This window comes from Manis javanica, chromosome 12 (genome assembly GCF_040802235.1).
Source record: "Manis javanica isolate MJ-LG chromosome 12, MJ_LKY, whole genome shotgun sequence".
NCBI lineage: Eukaryota > Metazoa > Chordata > Mammalia > Pholidota > Manidae > Manis > Manis javanica.
This window is the reverse complement of record NC_133167.1, coordinates 25,286,607-25,313,163: the sequence shown is the minus strand read 5'-3', so window position 1 is coordinate 25,313,163 and position 26,557 is coordinate 25,286,607. Positions and strand designations below refer to the sequence as shown.

At 43.3% G+C, this 26,557-nt stretch overlaps 1 long non-coding RNA gene across 4 annotated transcripts in view; it reads right to left on the bottom strand.

The window, feature by feature from the left end:
* LOC140844968 (uncharacterized) overlaps nucleotides 1–21,089 on the bottom strand; it is a 64,023-nt gene extending 42,934 nt beyond the window's left edge. For all 4 annotated transcript variants that reach the window (XR_012123554.1, XR_012123557.1, XR_012123556.1 and 1 more), the window contains exon 1: nucleotides 20,955–21,089. This is a non-coding gene — a long non-coding RNA (uncharacterized lncRNA). The remainder of the gene's footprint in view (nucleotides 1–20,954) is intronic.
* Between the last annotated feature and the right edge of the window lie 5,468 nt (nucleotides 21,090–26,557).

Genomic DNA, 26,557 nt, shown 5'->3' with positions numbered 1-26,557 from the left:
GCCGGAAGTGTTCCCACACCAGAGGTAATAAAAAGAGACAGACAAAGAGTTCAGAATACAATACCTAATATATAAAGAATGGAGAAGAGAAAAAAAACCACTTTAGATTCTGTTGGGAATAGCATACTAAGTGAGTTAAGTTAGACTCTTAGTTAGTAAGGAAGTTATTAATCTTGAACCGTTGATAACCACACATCTAAAGCCTGCAGTGGCAATAAGTACATACCTACCAATAAATCAACCTTAATGTAAATGGTCTGAATGCACCAATCAATAGACATGGAGTCACTGAAGGATAAAAAACAAGACCCAATTATATGCTGCCTACAAGAGATTCACTTCAAACCCAAAGACATACACAGACTAAAAGTTAAGGGATGGAAAAAGATATTTCTCGCAACTAACAGGGAGAAAAAAAGGAGGTATTGCAGTACTTGTATCAAACAAAATAGATTTTAAAGCAAAGAAAGTCACAAGAGACAAAGACGGACATTACATAATGATAAAGGGGTCAATCCAACAAGAGGATATAACTATTATGAATATCTATGCACCCAACACAGGAGCACCTACATATATGTGAAACAAATACTAACAGAATTAAAAGGGGAAATAGAATGCAATGCATTCATTCTAGTAGATGTGAACACACCACGCACTCGAAAAGGACAAATCAACCAGACAGAAAGTAAGGACACAGAGGCATTGAACAACACATTAGAACAGATGGACCTACAGACATCTACAGAACTCTCCACCCTAAAGCAGCAGGACACACATTCTTCTCAATTGCACATGGAACATTTTCAAGAATAGATCATACATTAGGCCACAAAAAGAGCCTCAGTAAATTTAAAAAGATGGAAATTGTACCAACCAGCTTCTCAGACCACAAAGCTATGAAAATAGAAATAAAATACACAAGGAAAATGAAAAAGCCTATCATCACATGGAGACTTAATAACATGCTCCTAAATAACCAAGGGATCAAAGACCAAATAAAAACAGAGATTAAGCAATATAGGGAGAGAAATGACAACAATAATTCAACACCGCAATATTTGTGGGACGCAGAGAAGGCAGTGCTAACAGGGAAGTATATTGCAATACAGGCCTACCTCAGGAAAGAACAACAATCCCATACGAACAGTCTAAACCCACAATTAATAAAACTAGAAGAAGAACAAAAAAAGATAAAGAAGGAAAGAAAAAAAAACAACTGAGGCCCAAAGTCAGCAGAAGGAGGGACATAATAAAAATTGGAGCAGAAATAAATGAAACAGACAAGAATAAAATAAAAGAATCAGTGAAAGCAGGAGCTGGTTCTTTGAGAAAATAAACAACATAGATAAGCCCCTAGTGAGACTTATCAGAAAAAAGAGTATACACACATAAATAGAATCAAAAATTAGAATGGAAAAAACACTACAGAAACACAGAGATACAAATAATTCTCACAAAATACTATGAAAAATTATATCGTACAAATCCTAACATTTGCAACAACATGTATTGAGCTAGACTATATTATGGTCAGTGAAATAAGCCAGGGGGAGAAAGACAAGTGTGAAATGATTTCACTCATCTGTGTTGTATAAGAACAAAGCTAAACCTGAAGGACCAAAACAGCACCAGACTCACAGAACCCAAGAATGGACTAACAGTTACCAAAGGTAAAGGGAGTGGGGAGGATGGGTGGGAGGGGAGGATGGGTGGGAAGGGATAAGGGGGAAAAGAGGGCATTACGATTAGCACAGATAATGTAGCGGGTTGGAAGGTGGGTACATGGGAAAGGCAATATAACACAGAGAAGACAAGTAATGATTCTATGACATCTTACTACGTGGATGGACAGTGACTGTCATGGGGTATGTGGTGGGGACTTGGTGACAGGGGGAGTCTAGTAACCATAATGTTGTTCAAGTAATTGCACATTACGATACCAAAATAAAAATAATAAATAAACTTAAAAAAATGAAGACAGTCTAATAAAATTACTTTTACCACTTTCCCAAATGCTAACTAATACCTTAGAACACTTTCAATTCTCCTAACCTTCCTGACTTTTATTACTGTTATGCATTTTAATTCTACATAGTTTAATCTCCACAAGAGTTCATTCTAGAACTCATAGACGAAAATTCACCCCTGTTCATAAACTGCCTGGTCCTTTCGTCTTCATTTATCCCTGCATTGTCGGTTTTCAACTTGGGATTACTTTCCTTTGGACTTGAGAACTCACTCTAGTAGTTCTTCTAATTCAAGGCTGCCAACTATGAAGTGTATCACTTTAACTTTTTCTTAGAACATCTTTGTGGATAATACTGCTGATGGGTGTAGAATTCTGGTTTGACATGAAAATTTCTTTTAGCATTTTAAAAATGGTGCTGTGTTGATATCTATTTGCGTTATGTATATATGTTTAGACATCACCTATCAGCCTTTTTCTTGCTTATTTTGCCTCTGATTTCCCTACAGTCTGTATGGAATTCTGGTTTTCAATCATACTGCAACCCTCTATGGTTTAGAGTGTAAATATTGTGCTTAGGGAATGTAAACTGCATCTGTGGATTGCTGTCCTTCATCAGTGGGGAGTGTGCTGTGTATTTTCACCTGTGGTATTAATTCCTCACCCCTCATTCCCTCTGCTCCTCTTTCAATCACATCCCACTCTCGCTCCACTCTGTCCTGACATCTCCAATATTGTTCACACTGCACTTTTGCTGAGATACTTGTTCGTCAACTGTCTCGCCATTCAGGAATCCAGCCTTTGCTGGAATCAATCACTCCTTAATTTAATTTCTTAATTTAAGTTCTAACATAAACATAAACCATAGCCTTAATTTGGAACACAGCAGAGCTCTTTCATTTCACAATGAGGAGAAAAAATTTTCCTTCTCATTCAGAGAAACACAGAGAGAAGAAAATGACAAACAGGAACATATTAAGATATATTATGAGCTGGCTTTTATCAAAATTCACCAGTGAGATAGAGCAGTGGAAAGCCTGGATGGGAGAGACTCAAATTACCTGCATATGGTAAAGGACATCAAGCCAAATTATGTAAATATACCATCCAATGAAACAAAGTACTGAAAGCCCACTAGAAAAATACGGCCAAAGGTAGAAGAGACATTAGATAAAAGAGGATAAGCAAATAACTTAAGTTTTTTTTAAAAGCTTTACCCTGTTTAATTTCAGGGAAACGCTAATAAAAGGTGCAATCAGCTGTTTTAGGACAGAAATCAGATGAGATGAATTAAAAAATACCAGGAATACATTCTCCCAAGGTTCTAGAACAATCAGATCATTCATGTACGGCTAGTGAGAATTTAAATTGGTAGAACCTCTTTAGAAAACAGCCAGGATCTACTAAGGCTGTATACACACCTACGGTGGTCCCTGCATACAAATATCCCCAATATTGTGCACCTGTTTGGTCCCAACAACCTGAGTCAAAATCACTGTTCGAGAAACTAACCAAATGCTCATGAACAGGGAATGGTTATACACAGGGCTCTCTGCACCCCATGGAACACAACACAGCAATCAGGATTTACAAATAATTACTGACAGAGGAAGAATCTCCCACATCAATTGTTGAGACACAGACAGATGCAGACATAGCCCAAGGATGTACAAGGATTCCCATTTTTCTACATCCTTGCCAACACTTCTTTTTATAATAGCCATTCTAAATGAGGAGTGATTATATTTTGGTTTTGATTTACATTTCTCTATTAGTAATGTTGAACACCTCTTCATGTGAATCTTTCCCATTTCTCTGTCTTTAAAGAACTATCTATGCAAGTTCCAATTCTTTTCCCTACTGAGTTGTAGAAATTACCTACATATTCTGAATATTAACCCCTTATCAGATACATGATTTTCAAGAATTTCCCCCAATCTGTAGGTTGCCTTTCCATTTGATTAATTCTTTTGCAGTACAGAGCTTTTAAGTTTTATGCAGCCCCTCTTGTTTGTTTTTGTTTGTGACTTGCGCTTTGGGGCATCTGACCTACAGTGATCAGCAGATGCAATGTTGTCCCCATAAATACCAAAAATGATTATTTTACAAAAATATTTTTTAAAAACCTAAGATTAATAGGGAACAACAAAGAGCTAACCAATCTTGAGAAAGAACAAAATGGCGGGAATCACACTTCCTGACTGCAAACTATATTACAAGTTACAGTAATTAAATCAGTATGGTATTGGCATAGTGATGCACATGTAACTCAACGGAACAGAAGAGAGCCCAGAAATAAACATATACAATCACCTACTAAGGAACCAAGTGTAAATAGGAATGGGAATGGATAGAACCTTTGACAAATTATGCTAGGAAAACTGGAAAAACCCGTTAAAGAGCTCTCCTGCTAGTTTATGCTCTCCTCTCCCTCTCCACTCCGCCCTCGCCTCTCTTTCTCTCTCTCTCTGTCTCACACACACACTAACACACACACACAATCACAAAATACTAGTGATCCTTTGCTATAACGTGGATGGATTAAACCCTGCATTTTGAGATACCCTCAAGTTTTAAGTGGAGCTGTTCCAGGTCGCAAGTAGAGGGCAAAAGAAGACGATACGGAAACCTCAAGATGGTCAGTGGAACTGGAAGCTGAGTCACCTCAGGGCTGTGCAGGCCTGGCAGGTGAAGTTAAGAGAGCTGTGCCTGGGTCCTGGCCAGGACTGGGGACAGACATCCCTGTCCCTGTATCCAGAAGCCCCAGCCCGACCCAGCTGTGATCAGGAGGGCAGCCACACACCCTCCCAGAAGCCAGGCAGGAGAGAGGGAACAGCCTAGACTGAAGTCCATCTCTCCCACGGAGCATCGGGGGAGCCGTAAGACAAGCAGTAACTACACAGCAGTGGGGGAGGGCCAAGTCCCCACCCAATTCAGGGAGAGGGAGAAATGGGTTTGCTTTGTTATGACGCTCTGTGGTTTACATGCAGGTTATTTAGTAAACCAGGAAGAGAATTACAATAGCATTTTCTTTCCTTCTTTTAAAGCCTCTGCAAACAACTTGTCAGACAGCCCACACGATGGGGCCCAGAGGTGTGCTGGCAGGCACAGGTGCAGGTGAAGGTGGTCACTGCCCGAGCCCCCTCTGGAGCAGTCACACGGGACGACTCCAGGCTCTGGCCCTGCCCCTGCTGTTCCTTTTCAATCTGACCCACCCTCTGCCCTCAGAGAATGAGCCACCCCCTCCCCGGACCAGTCCTCAGCTACCCAGCCCCACAGCAATGTCAGCTCCCTCTGCCTCCTCGCCTGCCTCTCAGCTCAGGTGCAGGATGGAGCTAAACACCTTCTGCACTGTTGTTGCAGTGGTGAGGATGATTCCAGGGAAGCAGGAATTCAGGGCAGACGGCAGTACATGCAGAACACAGCAGAGTAATTAGCAGGGCATTTTTGTACAGTGCGCTCCTAGATTTGAAACACGGATTCCTCACAGAAAAGCGATCATGCCTGTCGCAGCCCTTACATGTGGCATAGCTTTCATACAACAGATAGAACAATAGTACCAGTGCAAATAGGCCAGACATTTGGAGACGCCAGTGTGGGTTTGGGGCAGATTTACAGTGATAACTCACATGACCTATAAACTCCTTACAAGCATTTTATATTGGTTCAGTTTCTCAATGTTATCTCATGACGAGAGTTTCTCCCAGAGTGATGCAACTCCGTGTGCAGGCTGCCATTCAACCTTGCCAGGCTGCAAACACAGTGGTGGCCTTGGCAAACACAGAGCTTCACCCTTCGGGACATCTGGTGTGTTTTGACTGACAGGTACAGTTTTCTTGGTCTGATGTTATACTGAGGTATTAGTAAAATGTTGGATTTCTCTCAAGGCATAACAGACTTATTCATCCCTGTACCCACAGCTGTAATTTCTTCCTCTCTTCATTTGCCATTTATCTTTACCCACATTTTTCCACCTGTGGAGGGGACATCAGGTCTGCCTTCTGTGCTGCTCCAGATGGCTGGCAGCAATACCAGTCTCACAAGTGCCTCCCCTCAGCCACACCCACCCACGGAAGGTAGGGTTACCCACAAGCAGAGCCGGGGGGCTTTTCCGGCCACTGGGAAGCACAGCTGTGCTATCAGCTCTGACCTCGATACCTGGGGTCAAGGCACAATTCACCTCAGCAGGCGCTTAGGAATTATGGCATAAAGATTTAAGGGTGTGCTTACATTTTCTTGCTTGGTAAAGTTCACTGCTTCTGGCACCCTCAGAAGCAGCTGTGTTCCTGGAACCACTGAATCGGTTAGGAAAAAAGACAGTTGTGATAATGTGGGGAAGAAAGGAATAGTGCCCTAGCAACCTCTCCCAAACCCTTTCCCAGATCCCCTGGAGAAGCAGAGGAATCTACCCTCCCTTGCCCGCCTCACGTTGAGTGAGAGCACCCACTCTTGAAGGCATGTAAGCCAGCCCCTCATGCCTTTACCTCCCATTTTAAGCAGCCAATGTTTCCACAGCCCGCTCCAATTTTCTATTAAACCATTGCTCTGAGAGTGACATGCAACACTGTACATCCATCTGATGGGATGTTTCTTGGCCTTCCGTGGAACACCATGGTCTGTAAAGGGTGTCCGCTGGTCAGAGATGTAACTTGGTTGTCCTAACTGCTACAGAGTCTTCAGTTCCAAACCTTAAATGGTATCTTCAGCATTTGCATCTACCACTGGGTATGCAAAGCGGAGTCCAGAAGAAGTGTCTACTCTGCTAATGACCCACGTACAGCCTCCAAGAGGTACTAGTGTTGATCCAATGGAACCCACTGGCCAGCTGTGTGGAGGGCGTGGCCACTGGAGAACTTTCCCCACAGCCAAATGCAGTCTCTGTCTCTTTAGCTGACAGAACAGGTTTTGCTGGCATTCTGTGCCTCACAGGGTGCAAGAGGATTATGTGTAGACTCAGCCTGTGTGTGCACTGCTGCAGTTTCCCATGGACCCCGGCAGCCATCTCCAAGGGCAGCACCAGCAGGCCCACCTGGTGGCTTGAATCACCTCCCATTCCTCGACAGGCTTCCTCTGATGCAAACCAACATGGCCTGCATTAACGTGCCCCTCTAATTCCCAGGGCAATCAAAATCCATAAGGCCGTCGCCCACACGGGCATTCTTTTCATAGTCCAGTTTCCCATTTCCCATCTTCCTGACCACACAGCCAGGCCAGTGGCCACAGTACCAGGTCATAAGAACCCCAGCACGAGGGGCTTTCCTCACTGTTCCATTCTGCCGTCACTGCCCAGAAAAGGGCATGGAATTCAGCCCACTGAGATCATTTGTTTTTCCTTCCTCCCAGCCAGTCTTGCCATCCTCTGGTATTACTGCAGCAGCTCCCCAACCGGGATACTGTCCATGCCTCCTGGAACTGCCACCTGTAACCAAGCAGCTCTTTGTCGTTCAGCTGAGAGCTGTTCCTACGGCACTGTCCATGCAGCTCCCCAGGGGCTCCAGCATCGGTCCCAGAGGAAATGAGGCTGCCTGCTCACGGATTCGTGTAGGCCTCCTTGCATCCCCCTGGAGCCTGCCCCTGCATGAACCATATCCGTTTGATTATGGGACTCTTCTGGGCTCTGCCTTCCCTATTAGGGTGTTTCCCTGACATCACCCAACACATTACTGGTATCTCAGGTTTCAAAATTATTTTATGTACTTCGGTCACTGAGGCAGTGTTGATTAATTCCCAACAGTATGTTAATAATTGTCTCTCAAGTGGTGTGTACCAGGCACCAGCATGGGGGAATTTTCTGGTCCAAAATCCCAAGGGTCACAGCTGGGAGGTGCTCATTTACTTTTTTTTTGCCACAAGCTCCAGTCTGCATGGGTGTGGGGGACAGACACTTCCAAAATCATGTCTGAGTGGGGGTCACAAGGGCCGGATGCTGTCAAGCGCACAGCTGCCATGTGTAATTCTGATGTGGCCCGCTTTTGTTCAGGACCCCACTCAGATGCAGCTTTCTTTCATGGAGTCTTACAGACAGGAGCTACAAATGGTGCCTGGTGTGGAATAAGAGTCCTCCAAAACCCAAATAAACCAAAAAAGTGCTGGGCTTCTTGTTTGGACCTGGTGGGAGAGTGACAGCAGTTGACTGATAGTCACACTTGTGGAATATCCCGGGTGGTTTCTGGCCGCGTTATTCCTACATATTTCACTGACCAGGACTTTGGACCTTCGCTGGATTTATTAACCAGCCGTGGTTGGTCACATATGTCCTTGTTGCATTCAAATAAGTCCTGGCCAGCTCCTCTGTTTCTGGTATTACCATAATGTCACCAACATCGTGTATTATTACACTCGAGCATTGCAGAGTCCAAATCCTTCCTGACCACATAGTGACAGTAAGCCAGGAGCTCAGGTCTCCACCTAGCACAGCAGAGGCAAAGTGGGGTCCTTCCCACCTGAAGGCAAACTGGGCTTGGCTCTTTTCAGGAATTGAGATGGAGAAGAGAGCATTTGCAAGGTCCATCCAGGAGTACCAGCCTCCTTCAACCTGCTGTACGTTCTGTATGGCTGATATCATGCCTGGAACTGCTGGGACTATGGGCAGTACCCACATTACCTAAGCTTGAAGAGTCTCTCAATGTACCATCCACCTTTGCACAGGCCACACAGGACTACTGTACAGCAAATCTGTGGATACCACCACTCCAGCTTCCAGCATGTCACTCCTAAGAACGGTGATATGTTTGTCAAGTTATCTGCCTCTGTGGGTTCGCACAGTTCCAGCCATTCCCCATTTAGAATGTCCAACTAAACAGGCCTGAGGACGGGCTTACATACCTTCTGTTTTACTGTATTAGGCAGGGGAAGCCAACCCCAGTCACACATATTATCCAGCCCAATAATACTTTCAGGTAAAGGGGATGCAGCCACCTCAAGCAAAACCTGCTCAAACACCCAATTTTCATCCAAACTTCCACCTCAATACCATCAGCCACTGCATCTCCATATCCTCCCAATCTAACCTTAGGCGCTGCTAAGACTTCACCAAGAGGTTTTGGAATCACAGTGCATTGGGCTCCTGAACCAAGGAGTCCCAGGGCCATTTTCCTCCTCCCCCTGGCCACTTTTCTCACACATACCCAAATGGTCTCAGGGACAGGCTGCGGTGCGGCTTCGGGACTAGCTCTGTTACACATGGAATCTTGTTGGCTCCACAGAGTGGAAGCTCTCTCCGACAGAAAGACATACTCATCTCCCTGATGTTGCTGAGGGCTTCACTGTATAGTCATGTTTGACTCTATCATTGGCTGATTCAACCTCCGGCCTCTGCCATCAGATGGGGTCCAAAAGTCTCTCATTAACATGACAAGACACCCACTTCTCCTTTAAGGCTCTGCAGTGTTTTCAGGAAGTGTGGAAGAGGAAGAAATATACCCAGCAACAATATATGTGGGTTACTGAAAGACCAAGTATGTATGTTGTATAATTCATTATATCACAATATTCAAAATAATGTTCATTACTTGTGCTATGCTCACTGCTGTGCCAGACCCTAGGAGTACAATCACGCAAACCCAGTCTTCAGCATGCAAGGAAGACCAAAGTTAACAAAGTGAGAAAAAAGATAAACAAACAAGAAAAGATTCAATTGTAACCAGTTTCATTAAGTCACTAAACAGGGCACTGAGGTAGCAGTTCATGATGGGAAGGAGGACCAGGCTAAAGGAAGTCATTTCCAGGAGGTCACATATAGGCTGAGACCAGAAAGGGGAATTTCATCAATATAATAAAAAGGTCATGCATCATGACCAAGTAGAATTTACTCTGGGGATGCAACGATAGTTCAATATCCACAACTAATGAATTTGACACATCACAGTAACAAAATGAAGGATAAAAATATGATCATCTCAACAGATCCAAAAAAAATTTTGACAAAATTCAACATCCATTTATGATAAAAATTTGAAACAAAGTGGGTATAAAGAGAACACACCTAAACATAAAAACAGACATATATGACAAACCCAGAGCTATCATACTCGACAGTGCAAAGTTGAAGGCTTTTCTCTGAGAACAGGAACAAGTCAAGGATGCCCTCTCTTGCCACTTTTGTTCAGCATTATACTCAAAGTCCTACCCATAGCAATTAGCCAAGAAAAATAAAAGATATCCAAATTGGAAAGGAAGTAGTAAATCTGTCACTGTCTGCAGATGGCTTCATGCTATATGTAGAAAACTCCAAAGCATTCATCAAAAATCTATTAGAAGTAATAGATGAATTCAATCAAGGTGCAGGATACAAAATCAATATTCAAAAGTCTGTTGTGTTTCTATACACTAAGAATGAATGCAAGAAAAAGAAATTATAAAATCATTCCTACTTACAAATGCAGCAGAAAGAATAAAATACCTAGGAATCTATTTAACCACAGAAGTAAAATAACTATATGCTCAAAACCATAAAGCACCGATGAAAGGAACAGAAGTACAAAAATAAGTGGAAAGATAAGCCACGCTCATGGATTGGAAGAATTAGTATTGTGAAAACGTCCACACTATGGAAAACGAACTACAGATTCAATGCAATCTCAAAGTACTCATAGCACAAGAAGATATTACAATGCTATGAGCTACATTACCTATGCTATACTTCCATTCTTCTGACTAAATTATTTTATAATTTGAAGAATGTACCAAGTTATCCCCTTCACCAACAAAAAGAGAATATAAAGAAGGTAAGAATCCTGAAGGAAAAAAACCCTAAACATTATGGTACTGGCACAAAAACAGATCCTTACATCAATGGAACAAAATATAGAGCACAGAATTAAATCCACACTTACATGGTCAGTTAGTCTACAACAAAGGAGGTAAGAATATATAATGGCTTTGAAAAAGTCTCTTCAATAAATGGTGTGGGTTTTATTGGACAGCTACATAAAAGGAGGACCACTTTCCTAAAACATATCCAAAAAGAAACTCAAAATGAATTTAAGACTTAAATGTAAGACCTGATCCCACAAAACTCCAAGAAGAATATAGGGGAAGCAAACTCTTTGACTCTGCTCTCAGCAACATTTTTTTTTAATCTCTCTCCCGAGTCGATGACAATAAAAGCTAAAATAAACAAATGGGACTACATCCAACTAAAATGCTCTGTACTGTGAAGGACACCATCAACCATACAGAAGAATAATGTACTGGATGGTAGAAGATGTTCGCCCATGAAATATTCAATTTGGGGTTAACATACAAAACATATAAAGTACTCCTCCAACTACTATTGAAAAGACAATCCAATTAAAAAAATGGGCAGAGGACTTAGATAGGCGTTTTTCCAAGGAAGACACGTAGACGGCCAACTGACACATGGAAAAACTTGCAGTATCACTAACCGTTCGGGAAATGCAAATCAAAACCACAATGAGATCTCAATTCAAATCTGTTAGAATGGAAGCTCAAATTGGAGACAAAAAGTAACTAGACAGGGATGTGGAGAAAAAGAAGCCCCTGATTGTTGGGAATGGGAATTGGCATATCCAATGTGAAGAACACTATGGAGGCTCCTCAAACAATTCAAAATAAAACTTCCATATATCCCAGCAATTTGGCTTTATGTATCTATCCCAAGAAAGTGAAAACACTAATTTGAAAAGACATATGCATCTCTATGTTCACTGCAGCATTATTTACAACAGACAAGATATGGAAGCAGCCTAAATGTCCGTAGATACATGAATGGATAAACACGTGAAACACACACACACACACACAAACACACACACACACAGTGGCACATCACTCAGCTTTAAGAAAGAAAAAAAAAATCCTGCCATCTAGGACAACATCAACAATATCAAGTCTCCTTCAGAGCACTTGCCCTTGACATGAGATGCTGTGCACTGTACTTGCGCTCTGTGACCTTCCTCCCCATAAAACACAACTCCAAGTACTTACAAGAAAATGTCACGTTAAATGCGACTGGGGAAAACTCTACAATATTAATGGCAAAGAATCTTGAAAATGGAAAAGATCATCCAAAGCAAAGAATGTCTCAGAAACAAACAACAACAAAACGCTAAGGAGACGAGATCACTGGATGTAATGAGGTATCCTGAACTGGATCTTCGAGAAAGGGTCCAACTATGGAAATCTGAGGGAAAAAATGGATGGTGGATGGTGACAGTACACCATCACTGCTTCTAACTGTAACAACGAACTATAATGACGGTAGTAAGAGGGGAAGTGATCTGAGCAAACTGCAAAACCCAACTCTGTAACTCAAATTTTCTGTAAACCTAAAACTATCTTAAAATAAAAACGTACTAAAACACTTTTTATAGCTTAACACTTATTATCATCAAACTATCTGCTAGAAATTACTATTAATTTTGATTGTCAACTAGTTCTACTGCTTTGTTTTTTAAAGATACTTTTTATGTCACAGAGAAATATTTAACCCTGGAAGATACATAATTTCAAACTATGTTACAGTTTTCACGTTTAATGGAGAATGCATGTACATATTTACTTATTATAGATAATTTTATTTGGCAGGGTCTTTTTTAAGTCATTGTTTCACTGGTAGGGCTGTGCCCTGGGGTCCCTCTGAAAAAAATGTCTTCATAAATATATATAGAGATTCAGGTACTATGGTGTGTATTTCACTTCATGGCTGAACATATTCAAAAGACTGCTTATAAGAACATAAAATAAAATGGTCTAGTGTGAAGGCTCACAAACTCCAAGAATCCTTCTATATTTCAGCATTACTGAAACAAAATCGAGTGTCTGTAACTCAAATAGTCAGATTACAATAACGAGAACAGAACGTGTGACCATGAAGTGATTCTATGTTTCATGTCGATATTTTCTAATCACAAAGTGTCTAAAATATATTCAAACATCAGCTCGTAGGTGAAAGTGAGCAAACAGTGAAAAAAAATCAAATTAGAACTGACAAACATTCCTGCAAATGATGGTAGGTGTTGGTACACTGTGTGCCAGACGTAAGTGATTCTTAAGCGATTAAACAGAATCATTCAAAGCTAGAACACTGGTATGCTCCACAATTTGATAAAAGTTACATGTTGATGGAATTCTTTATAGCTAATGATGTAGGTGAACATGAAAAGTGATCTGCCGCTTTATGCTTACAATGCAAAAGGAATATATAACATGCCTAAGAAACAGGGTTAGATCTCAAGTAAAACCGAGAACATAAAAACCTAAGGGGTTTCCTACAATTTTGACTGCATAAGAGAAGTAACCCCGTGTGAATACGTCAGAGGACAAGCTATGTCTAAGGTAAAAACACTGCCATCACCACAGCAGCACAGCCCCCGAATAGCCCCAGAGGCTCGTCTAGCAGAGACGCACACCATCGCCCCTATCGGTCTACAATCACAGGAAATGCAAAAAGAGGAAAGGAACATGGCATAGAGAAGACAACTGGCAAGCAGTGATCAGAAAGAATAATTTTTCCACTAGCCTCTGGGGATATCCTGCCAAGTGTTTCTATGCAGTTTAAGAAAGATTTTGCTTGAAATGTGGTTGGGACCACTCTGAACCACAGAGGTAGTTAAGGTAATAAACTAGGACAGGAGAGCAAAGAGCACCAATGGTGTGTCTCCTACGTATCAGGCCAAGGTGTAGGGTCTTTATTTCTACTACATCACTTCATCTCAACATGACTGATGTGACTTACTCAACAACTTCATACATGAGGAAAAAATTACTTCAGAATCACTTCCCTGAACATAAATGCAAGGACATAAATATTCTTAGAATTCCTGCCACCTTCACTCAAGTCTTTAGGCTCAGCACCTTTTTCATACGAACAGAAATAAACAGAGCTCTAAAAGCTACTATTCCATTTCAAATACACCTCACTCACCTCTAAATGCCTAAATGCAGTGAAGCGCCACCTCCACCATGACAGCAGAGAGGGGAGCAGTTTCCCAGCAAGCTAACTAGCCTGCCACCTCAGCAAGTCCAAGGGCCACTAAACGACACCAGCAACGGGTATCCCCAAAAGGTGGCTCCCTTACCTGTGACTACCCATGCTCTCTGGAGATGGGCAACCAGGCAGGGCCACGGGGGTGACATCAGCGCACAGGCACAAAGACCTACTGGGCCTGCACCTGCCTCGGCCCCCTCAGACCAGCCAGGGTGCTCCCTGTGTGGGGCCTCACATCTAGCACCTGGTCAGCCTCTCTCTCTGTAAGGGGGGTTACCCTCACCTTGAAGCCTGGGTGACAGTAGTCAATCACCTCCTCTGCCAGGCCTACTGGATTTCACCAGTCCTTACCACCATGGCCTGCACCTTGCCTTGATTTCCCTCTTGCCTTCCCACTAAGTAAGAGTCACCACAGAGCTCTGGACTTTCAGTGGGACCTTACCAATGTGCTCCTACTTTACGCCTTTTGGGAGTTTTAACCTAGACTCTAGTTTTCTCTGCACAAGCTTTAGCAAGTACACTCGGGATCATTCCTTGAGTGGCCCCCTGCCACTCCGAAAAGTGCAGGGATCGTGTGACCTCTCGCTGCCAGAGCCTTGGTCAGAGTCACAAGCCTGTTTCGCTTCCTTGGGGCTGCAGGTAAGGAAATGCCATAGCCCCAGGATGGCTGTCTCTAAGGAAGGGAGATCAATAGAATAGAGCCATTTACTAGTTGGACTCAGATTTCAGCTTGACTATTTCATAAACTTCATTTACATTATACAGGAGAAAGTGGCATAGTCCTAAGAGGACTGCTTTGAATGAGGGGCAGGGGAACTTTCTCCAAAGCCAGAGATAAAATTCAAAGGCTGCCACAGACATTTATGGGGGTGGGGGGGTCTATCCTCTTCAAACACCAGTTTCTGCCACTGCCTGGGAATCATCGTGCTAGTCAACCACTGTAAGAAACCTGATCTGTGAAAAAAGACTTCAGGAGTCATCTGCGACTCTCACATAGGCAGCAGCCTAGCCTAGCTCACTGGATCGATGAGTCAGAGCCAAGATCCAAGGACCATTATCTACCAGTCCAGTCTGCCCTGGCAGTCTGCAAATTAGGACAGGAAAGTAGGAAATCAGCTCAGCCACTCCCCAACATTCCCATCCATCCAGAGGCGGGGGATCAAGGAGCAGCAGACACCAGGAAACCTTTTCACATGAGACTTAAGACTGGTAGCCGACGATAACTGTCTTTTAGGTGGCTAACGGGTGCCCAGATACATTTTTCTGAGATAAAAAGAACAGCATTTAGACAAGAATAAAAGTGAAGAATACATCTCCTACCTTGTGGTGGTCGGCATTGGGTTCCGTGAAATTGATGAAGTTAGAAGAGAGTCAGGAATGCCCCCTGCCTCACTCAGAGGCCAGGGCACCCTGAAATAGCAGGCTGGAAGTCAGAGAGAGACAGAAAGAAAGACACTCCTCATGGATACCCAGTCGGGCTGTCGGGGTCTGATTCCAGGCACGCGGACCTTTGTGAAGCCGCTGAAGTGTAGCCTGAGCCTAGGCTCTCTCAGTTGCCCACAGCCTTCCTCAGTCCCTCGCATCCAAGGAGATGCCTCTGAAGGGGAATCCTGGCCTCAACTCAGGTGACTTTCCCGGCTCCCAAAGGAGATGGGGGATCCACTGAGGGAGACGCAGGGGAACCTGTCACTCGAGACTTTGAGATCGGCAGCCGGGCTAGTCCCATTTAAGTGGCTGACGAGTGCCCGATGTTGTGTGCCTCAGACAGCTTCCTTCTATAAGGACAGTGAAAGAAAAGGTACGCTTGGATGGTGATACTCACCTCCAAAGTTATCCCAGACGAGCTCCCAAAAATGATGCAGCTTCTCACACCACAAGGGTATGAAACTAGAAATAAATTACTCAAATAACACGAAAAAGCCTACCATCACATGGAGGCTTAACAACATGCTCCTAATAACCAATGGATCAATGTGCAAATAAAAACAGAGATCAAGCAATATATGGAGACAAATGGCAACAATAATTCAACAATGCAAAATCTGTGGGACACAGACAAGCCGGTGCTAAGAGGGAGGTATACGGCAATACAGGCCTACCTGAGGAAAGAACAACAATCCCATATGAGCAGTCTAAACTCACAGTTAACAAAACTAGAAAAAGAAGAACAAATGAGGCCCAAAGTCAGCAGAAGAAGAAACACAATAAAGATGAGAGCAGGAATAAATACAATCGAGAAGAATAAAACAATACAAAGAATCAATGAAAGCAGGAGCTGGTTCTTTGAGAAAATAAACAAAGTAGATGAACCCCTAGCCAGACTAATCAAAAAAAAAAGAGAGTCTGCACACAGAAAACAGAAGCCGAAATGAGAAGGAAAAATCACTATGGACATCACAGAAATACAAAGAATTATTAGAGAATACTTTGAAAAATTATATGCTAACAAACTGGATAACCTAGAAGAAATGAACAACTTTCTAGAAAAATACAACCATCCAAGGCTATCCCAGAAAGAACAGAAAATCTGAACAGATCAATTACTAGAAACAAAATTGAAGTGGTAATCAAAAAACTACCTAAGAACAAAATCCCTGAACCAGATGGCTTCACTGCTGAATTTTATCAAACATTTAGTGAAGATCTAATTCCCATCCCCCTTAAACTTTTCCAAAAAGTAGAAGAGGAAGGAATACTTCCAAACTCATTCGATAATGCTGGCATCACCCTAATATACCACAAAAAAAGAAAATTAACGACCAATATCCCTGACGAACATACATGCGAAAATACTCAACAAAATACTAGCAAACAGAATTCAAAAATGCATCAAAAAGGTCATTCATCATGAACAACTAGGATTTATTCAAGGGATGCAAGGATGGTACAGTATTAGAAAATCCATAAACATCACCCACGACATCAACAAAAAGGAGGACAAAAACCACATGATCATCTCCACAAATGCTGAATAAACATTCAACAAAATTCAATGTTCATTCATGATAAAAACTCTCAACAAAATGGGTATAGACGGCAAGTACCTCAACATAATACAGGCCATTTATGACAAACCCACAGCCAACATCATACTTGACAGTGAGAAGCTGAAAGCATTTCCTCCAAGAAAGGTAACAAGACAAGGATGGCCACTCTCCCCACTTTTATTCAACATAGTTCGGGAGGTCCTAGCCACAGCAATCAGACAACACAAAGAAATAAAAGGCATCCAGATTGGCAAGGAAGAAGTCAAACTCTTCCTGTTTACAGATGACATGATATTGTACATAAAAAACCCAAACGGATCCACTCCAAAACTACTAGAACGGATATCTGAATTCACCAAAGTAGCAGGAAACAATATTAATACACAGAAATCTGTTGCATTCCTGTACACTAACGATGAACTAGGAGAAAGAGAAATCAGGAAAACAATTCCATACACAATTGCATGACAAATAATAAACTACATAGGAATAAACCTAACCAAGGAAGTGAAAGACCTGTACCCTGAAAACTACAAGACACTCTTACAAGAAATTAAAGAGGACCCTAATAAATGGAAACTCATCCCATACTCTTGGGTAGGAAGAATTAATATTGTCATAATGGCCATCCTGCCTAAAACAATGTACAGATTAAATGAAATCACTTTCAAAATACCAACACCATTACTCAACAAACTGGGACAAATAGTTCAAAAATTCATACGGAACCACCAAAAGACCCAGACTAGCCAAAGCAATCCTGAGAAGGAAGAATAAAGCAGGGGGGATCTCCCTTCCCAACTTCAAGCTCTACTACAAACCACAGTAATCAAGACAATTTTGTACTGGCCCAGGAACAGACCCATAGACCAGAGGAACAGAATTGAGATTCCATATATTAACTGAAGCATATACGGTCAATCTATATATGATAAAGGAGCCATGGATACACAGCGAGGAAATGACAGCCTCTTCAACAGCTGTTGTTGGCAAACTGGACACCTACATGTAAGAGAATGAAACTGGATTATTGTCTAACCCATATACAAAAGTAAACTCAAAATGGATTAAAGAAAGACCTGAATGTAAGTCATGAAACCATAAAACTCTTAGATAAAAACATAGGAAAAAATCTCTTGGACATAAATAAGAGCAACTTCTTCATGAACATATCTCCCCAAGCAAGGGAAACAAAAGGAAAAATGAACAAGTGAGCCTGGCGAGAATATAAACTAGTTCAACCATTGTGGAAAGCAGTATGGAGGTTCCTCAAAAAGCTGAAAATCAAATACCATTTGAACCAGGAATTCCACTCCTAGGAATTTACCCTAGGAATGCAGCAGCCCAGTTTGAAAAAGACATATGCACCCCATTGTTTATTGCAGCACTATTTACAATAGCCAAGAAATGGAAGCAACCTAAGTGTCCATCCGTAGATGAATGGACAAAGAAGATGTGGTACATAGACACAATGCAATATTTTTCAGCCATAAGAAGAAAACAAATCCTACCATTTGCAACAACAGAGATGGAACTAGAGGGTATTATGCTCAGTGAAATGAGCCAGGCGGACAAAGACAAGTACCAAATGATTTCACTCATCTGTGGAGTATAAGAACAAAGAAAAAGAAAACTGAAGGAACAAAACAGCAGCACACTCACAGAACCCAAGAATGGACTAACAGTTACCAAAGGGACAGGGACTGGGGAGGATTGGTGGGAAGGGAGGGATAAGGGGAAAACAAGGGGCATTACTATTAACAGACATAATGTAGGGGGAATATGGGGAAGGCTGTACAACACAAGTAGTGATTCTATACCATCTTAATATGCTGATGGACACTGACTCTAATGGGGTATGTGGGGGGGGACTTGTTGATGGGGGGAGTCTAGTAAACATAATGTTGCTCATGTAATTGTAGACTAATCATACAAAAAAATAATAATAGTAATAACTTAATAAAACCTTTAAAGAAAAAGATTATCATTTAAATTTGAAGGAGGGATTAAACAATTTCTAGATAAGCAAAAGCTGAGAGAATTTAGCTCCCACCAACCATCTCTACAGTGTATTTTGGAGGGACTGCTATAGATGGAAGTGTTTCTAAGGTTAAACAGCTGTCACCAGAGGTAACAAAAAGGGATAGACAAAGAGTAGAGAATATCATACTTAATATATAAAGAATGAGGAGGAAAAGAACAACAACCTTTAGATTGTGTTTGTAATAGCACACATAAGTGAGTTAAGTTAGATTCTTAGTAAGGAAGGTACCCTTGAACCTTCCGTAACCACGCATCTAAAGCCTGCAATGGCAAAAAGTACATACCTATCGATAATCACCCTAAATGTAAATGGTCTGAATGCACCAATGAATAGACATAGAGTCAATGAATGGATAAAAGAACAAGACCCATCTGTATGCTGCCTACAAGAGACTCACTTCAAACCCAAGCACATACAAGACTAAAACTGAAGGGATGGAAAAAGATATTTCACGCAACTAATAGGGAGAAAAAAGCAGGTGTTGCAGTACTTGTCTTGGGCAAAATAGACTTTAAAGCAAAGAAAGTCACAAGAGACAAAGACGGACATGACATAATGATAAAGGCGTCAACCTGACAACAGGATATAACCATTGTAAATATCTATGCACCCAACACAGGAGCACCTACATATGTGAAACAAATACTAACAGAATTAAAAGGTGAAATAGACTGCAATGCATTCGTTTAGGAGACTTAAACACTCCTCTCACTCCAAAGAACAGATGAACCAGAGAGAAAATAAGTAAGGAGACAGAGGCATTCAACAACACATTAGAACAGATGGACCTTACAGACATCTACAGAACTCTCCACTCAAAAGTAGCAGGATACACATTCTTCTCAAGTGCACATGGAATATTTTCAAGAACAGATCATATACTAGGGCACAAAAAGAGCCTCAGTAAATTGAAAAACATTGAAATTGTACCAACCAGCTTCTCAGACCACAAGGGTATGGAACTAGAAATAAATTACACAAAGATGACAAAAAAGTCTACAATCACATGGAGGCTTAACAACATTCTCCTAAATAACCTATAGATCAATGACCAAATAAAAAGAGATCAAGCAATATATGGAAAGAAACGACAACAATAATTCGACAACGCAAAAATCTGTGGGACGCAGCAAAGGCGGTGCTAAGAGGGAAGTATATTGCAATACGGGCCCTACCTCAGGAAAGAACAACAATCCCATATGAACAGTCTAACCTCACAATTATCTAAACTACAAACAGAACAAATGTGGCCCAAAGTCAGCAGAAAGAGGGACATAATAAAGATTAGAGCAGAAATAAATAAAATCGAGAAGAATAAAACAATAGAGAGAATCAATGAAAGCAGGGGCTGGTTCTTCAAGAAAATAAACAAAATAGATAAACCCCTATCCAGAGAGTCTACACACATAAACAGAATCAGAAATGAGAAAGGAAAAATCACTACTGACACCACAGAAATATGAAGATTTATTGGAGAAAGTATGAAAAATTATATGGTAACAAACTGGACAACCTAGAAGAAATGGTCAACTTTTTAGAAAAATACAACCTTCCAAGGCTGACCCAGGAAGAAACAGAAAATCTGAACAGACCAATGACCAGCAAGGAAATTGAAGCGGTAACCCCAAATCAAAAGTACGACGGGTGGCTCATGAAACAAATTGTTCATCCTGAAGCTGCTGCCTCCGGCGGCCTCTCCCCCGCCGCCGCGCCACGGGTCCCACCCGCCCGTCAGCTCGCCCGTCAGCTCGCCCGGCCCTCGCCCTCGAGGCCGCCGCCGAAACACTGCACACGCGGCAAGACGCCCGACGGCCTCACCGTGTGCGCGGCCCGGCCCGGCCCCTCCGCCTGCGGCCTCGGCCGGGCCAAGCGAGGACCCCACCCGCGTCGGCCGCCCGCCGAGCCACTCGCACGGCCGCCCCCTCACGGGTCCGCCGCGCCCGCAGGGGGAGGCAGGGGTCCCCGCGCCCCGTCCGGGCCGCGCCGAGCCCCGCGGCCACGTACCTTCCGGCCAGGAGAGTTGTCGCTGTCGTCTTCACCCCTGAAGCGGGGCCCGCTCTGGACGCTCCGCTGCAGGTTCGCGGCGGCGAAAACCGCCTCCCGGCCAGCTCTCCACGCCCTTGGCGAGACGGTCGGCGGGGAACAGGCGGCCCCACGCGCGGCGGCGGACGAGCTGCTCCTGCGCCTCTGCCCCGCGGCGGCGGCGGGGGTCCCGGTCGCGCCGCTCGACGGCGCCAGGGTGGAGGCGGCGGAGCTGGACGGGACGGCGGGCAGGATGCGCCCGGACAGGGACCGCAGACCGCTGCACGGACGCAGCTCCGGGGAACATCTCCTCCCGAAGGCGTTCGCGACGCTACTGACTCCTGAACATGGCGGGGGCGGTGCCTGCAGCTACTGCGCACCCGCCGGAGTTACGGGTCTGCGCGCGCATGCTACAGGGATTTTACCTACATTCTCTCTGCTCCAAACATATACATTACAAGGTAGATGATATTACACCCATTTTAAGGATGTAAACACTGATACTAAGATTAGAGGGAAAGCTGATTAAGTATGAGTAAGTCTGTATTTTAATAGTCCTGTTCCAATGTTGATTTCTTAGTTTTGATAGATGTACTGTGATTTTATAAGACTTATAAGATACTAATTTTAGGGGACATTGGGCAAAAGGTATATAGGAATATTGCACTATTCTTTAACACTTCCATAAACCTAAAATTATTTCAAAATTAAGTTTTTTTTTAATGATTTTAAGGGATTTCTTCAAGGTCACTTTTCCACTATAACTTGAAAAGCAATAATAGAAATATTAGATGTGTAGGCAGAGAAACAAGAGGACTCCCTGGTTTGGAAGGAATAAAGGGCAAGTCAGTTCCGCAAGCAGCAGAGGGAAGGTATGGAAAGTCGCTAGCTACAAAAGTAGACTCTGCTGTTCCAATTTGCTGAGGCATTGGGATGGAAGGCAGAAGGGAGGGAGGGAACAGAAGGAAAGTAGGGGTGCTAGGAATATATTTGTTAGGAAAACTCACACTTGAATTCCTGCTGCTATACCATTGTTCCTGCTGCAATTATTTCCTAAGGGGAGGCTGATTTGGAATTCTCACTGAAGGCAGTGGAAAATCAGTCAGCTAACGTGACCTGAAAAAACAAAACTTTGTATGTTCTTTCCCCCCCAAATAGTTCCCCCTTACCAATTGGAAAAATAACATGCACATGCACGCACACACACACAAGCATACAGATCCAATGAGATACAATTCATTCAAGGTCTTTCTATGAGGACATATGTGAAATGCCGTAACTTTCAATCCTTATATCAGGCCAGAAACAGCAGAAGAGAGTTCTCACTATAGTTCTAAGGATTAAAAAATATTTAAGGTTTGGAAGAAGGAAGTGTGAAATACATCCAGCCATGCCAGTGAGCCCTAAAATAGTATCAAAAAAGATATAAAGTGCCCTTTCATACCAACCAGTATAAGGGCTTCAGAATTTGTGCTAGGTGAAGGATAAACACTCTCCAGTAGCCCAAAGGACCCAGAAACTCTTGTAATTCTGTGACAGTGGTAGGGGTAGGGAAAGCCTGGACCTTGTCTATGACTTATTCAGGAATAACTAGTTTTATCTGACCAGACAACCCCCAAGAACGTTACAAACAAGGTCTCTGAAACTTTGTGCTGTTCACAGCCCATCCTTTTTCCTGTAGATGTTGCAGCAGTCTAGAAATTGCCCATTCTAAGTCTGCAATAGAATCATATGTGAGCATATCATCAATGTAGTGTATACAGCCGCACCATTTGTGGTTTCTTCCACGTGGCCAAGTTCTAGGCTACAAGTCCATGACAGATGGTGGGACTGTGAAGTTATCCCTGTGGAAGGATAGTGAAAGTTCACTGCCAGCCTCCCCACATTAAGGAAAACTGTTCCTGACTTTCCTGTGCTATGTCAATAGAGAAGAGAGCTTTAGCAAGGTCCACAACATAATGATATGTCCCTAATTCATGACTTAGTGTGTCCGTAAGGGCTGCTATAGAGGGGGCAGCAGCATGCAAAGGTGGTGTGACTTTATTAAGTTCCTTGTAGTTCATGGACATACTCCAGGACCCATCTGGCTTTTCCACTGGCCACACTGGGGAGTTAAAAGTACTATGAGTGGGCTTTATGATGCCCATCTTCTCCAACTCCTGTAGAGTTTCTCCAATTTCCTTGTGCCCGCTGCCCAGTCAATTTATACTGCTTAGTATTTGTCATCTGCTGAGGTACAGGCAGAGCTACAGGTGGGTGCTTAACATGTCCCCTCAGAACTGCCTTCACCACACACACCCTCAGACTGAACTCACCTGCAGAGGTCTGTAACCACAGATTCTGCAGGATATCTATCCCCCAAATATATTCTGGGATGGAAGAAATGTACACGGTAAACTCCTTTGGGGGTAAGTGCACATCCCCAATGGGATTTGGGCTTTCTTCACTCTAATTGCCTTACCCCTCATCTATCACAGCACGGGTCCTGGGAAAACACTCAGGGTTGCCATACATGAGAGAACATTCAGCTCCTGTGTCTACCAGCGCCAGGACACATTGTATATTCAGAGGGGACCAATGAATTGCTAATTCTACATGTGGCTTCTGGTCCCCACCACATCCCCCAAGGTGGGGACCTTGAGACCCCACCTCAGTCAAACCACAATGCCCAATTGTCCTCCTGTGGGGGTGAGGGCCCAGGCAGAGCCTGAATATTGTCCCCCATGAAGACTTGCAGAGACATAGGCCAGGCATGGGGCTTTGACTATGGCTTCCGTGTCTCGGACCTCAGTGGCTGGAACTGATGCTCCGGCTTTAATTGGTGCCACAATTCTAACAGGATCCTATTGAGCTGCCGATCAAGTTTTTCTTTCGTTACCCCAGCCTTTATCAAATCAACCCACAGCTGAGTCCTCAAGACCGTCACAGGGCCCTTTGCACCTCTCCTTTCAGTTGTAGCCCATACTTCCTTCTGTGCTCTTACGGTTTCAACCTCCCCCAGATCTGCTAAAGTACACATAGCCTCACTTATGGGTTGCCCTCTGTGGGGGCAAGAGTAGTCTCTAGGGACCCAAAGAGAGATGGGAGAGCTGTATGCAGCACCAGATTTCTCATTTCTACATTGAACAACTCCTTATCAGGGCCCTGGGGGTCCATATTATAGATGATATTTTTCACGCCCAGTTCCCACAACACCTGTTGGAGCTCTGCATAGTTTTCCAGCTAGTGGGTAAGTAGGATAAATCACCCTGAGTAGGCCAAACTTCCCTGATGGCAGCTGTCAGCCAATGTCTGATTCCCTGAGGTGTGATGGGCACTTTGCAATCGCTGGTGGAGAGAAGGGTGAGTCGTCAGGGAAGTGTCTACTCATTTCAGAACCCGACATAACAATAATTTCCTCCCCCATATCCCAAAGACATAAATGCCACGTAGGCAGAGATTCTGATGGCTTCTTCCTATACTGGACGCTTATGTCCACCAGCTCATCCTGGGTATAGGGGTGGAGCATGGAGTGCTCCACAACCTGGGAGTGGCGGCTCCTCCCCCCGGGGGGGGCCCAAGGTTGTTTTTAATTTTTTAAATTACAACCAGGTGGGCCTTTAATATAGGAGAGGTGGTGCCTCAGGCGGTGTGGCCTCCGCAACAGACTGGCCCTCATCCCACCCCCTCATCCTTTCCTGACACCTCCTCTACCGTCTCTGGGGCTGATGGCACTGCTCTTTCCTCTCCAGCCCTCACAGCCTCCTGCAATGCAGCTTCTCCTGCTGCCTCCCCCCTCACTGCTGCTAAGGAATCTTCCAGGAGCATGACTGTCTTCTCAATAACTGTCTTTCTTCCTTAAGAGCATCGCATAGGTCATTGCTCAGCTCCTCCAAGCGATGCTGAAGTGTGTCTCTCTCCAGACAAAGTCTCTCTCCCTCCTCAGTAACATTTTCCAGTACCTTGAGGAAAAGAGATCCCACAATCCCAGCTGCTACATGGCCACTCAGGCCCTCTAAGCAGCCCTCTGTCTCATGGATGGCTAATTTTGCAGCTTCCAGAGTCTCCAAACTTCCCCAATTCTGGGGAAGGCTCCACCCCTCTAGGAGGTGCTTTAGCCTAGACTAATTCCCCATTAGGGACTCCCCATCTGGAAGCCCCACAGGCAGGGGGCTCCTGGGTGAAGCTGCACCCTCTAGTGCTGCAGGCACTGGGGCCTGCCCACCATCTCCAGAGGCAGCTCGCCTAAGTGTTGCACCCACATAGACAGATTTCAGGTTCAGAGGTCCTGCTGACTATGCCAGATGTAACTCTGGGGAAAGGAAATCTTGGGGCAAAATATCTCTAAAACCAAAATCAGTAAAAGGGAGAAATAAAGTGTAAAACCTGTTTATTGCTTACAAACTGCAGTCCAGGGCCATCTCTTTCCTGCTCCAGCAGAAGCAAACAAAGACCTCCCTCTAACCTCTCAGGTTCAGATAAGCCTTCTGTCACCCAGGTAATTACCCACTGATATGGAGATGAACAACTACAACTCTCCACCCCTGAGGAATGCCTGTTGATATGCAGATGCACTAAAGCCAGGTGAGATATTCTGGAAATACTACAATTTTTACCCACAATCACTTCTGCCCATTTTTTAACCAACAGTACTAATTTGTAATAAATCCCCAAAACTGGCAACTTATACATGTTATTCATTTTATACATCTTCCTGTGTTTTGGAGGACCGTCCATTAACTTCCTCACCTCCTAAACCAGCACCTATATCCTGGTTAGTTCATTAGATTTACCTGTTTAATCAGGATCCTTCTTTCTTACTCCAGCTCTCAAATATCTCCCTTATCTCTGAACCACTGATGGTCCTGATAACTGAAGTTTCTAAATTGGGACTACCATATGTTTGTTTACAGCCTTTCCTCCAACAGTTTTTCATTTTCTTCCTTTTGAAACAAAAAATGTGTGGGAGTAGAAAGCATACTGATTGAAAATAAGAAATGGATTCAACTTCCTGTTTTATATTATCTGGCTGGCAAGTCTCAAGGAAATTAATTGACTTTGCTTATTAATTATCCCTAAAATAAGAAGAGAACATGAAAAAAAAGTCTATACATGATTGGCAAGTATCCAGTTAGGATGTTTGCTGTTGCACATATACTCACCCCATTCTCCTCTGCTTCTCTCATCTCTCCTCACTTCCTTGACAGCCATCTACTCCACCTCACACTCATAGATCCCCTCAGATCCCTATTGTGACTTCTGTTTTAATTGTCCTTGTCCTACCTCACACACTAGGTTACCCACAATTCACTCAATTAGATAATTCAGTTTTAGGCTCTGTCAAAGCAAAAACTTTACAAAATAAAAAAAAGCAAAGAAAACTTTATTCAAGATTACTGCAATATGGGAAAGAGGCCAGAATTCCGTTTGCACTTAACTCTGCTAAAACAAAAGACAGAAATTTTTAAGAGCTCGGATGAGGGAGGCCATATGTGTCCACTAATTGGCTTTACCCAAAGAAAAAGAAAACTTTTGAATATCTTCAAGACAGCAGATAGTTTTATAACTTAGGCAAGGCACCTCACCAAAGCTAGGCTCCTACTGTA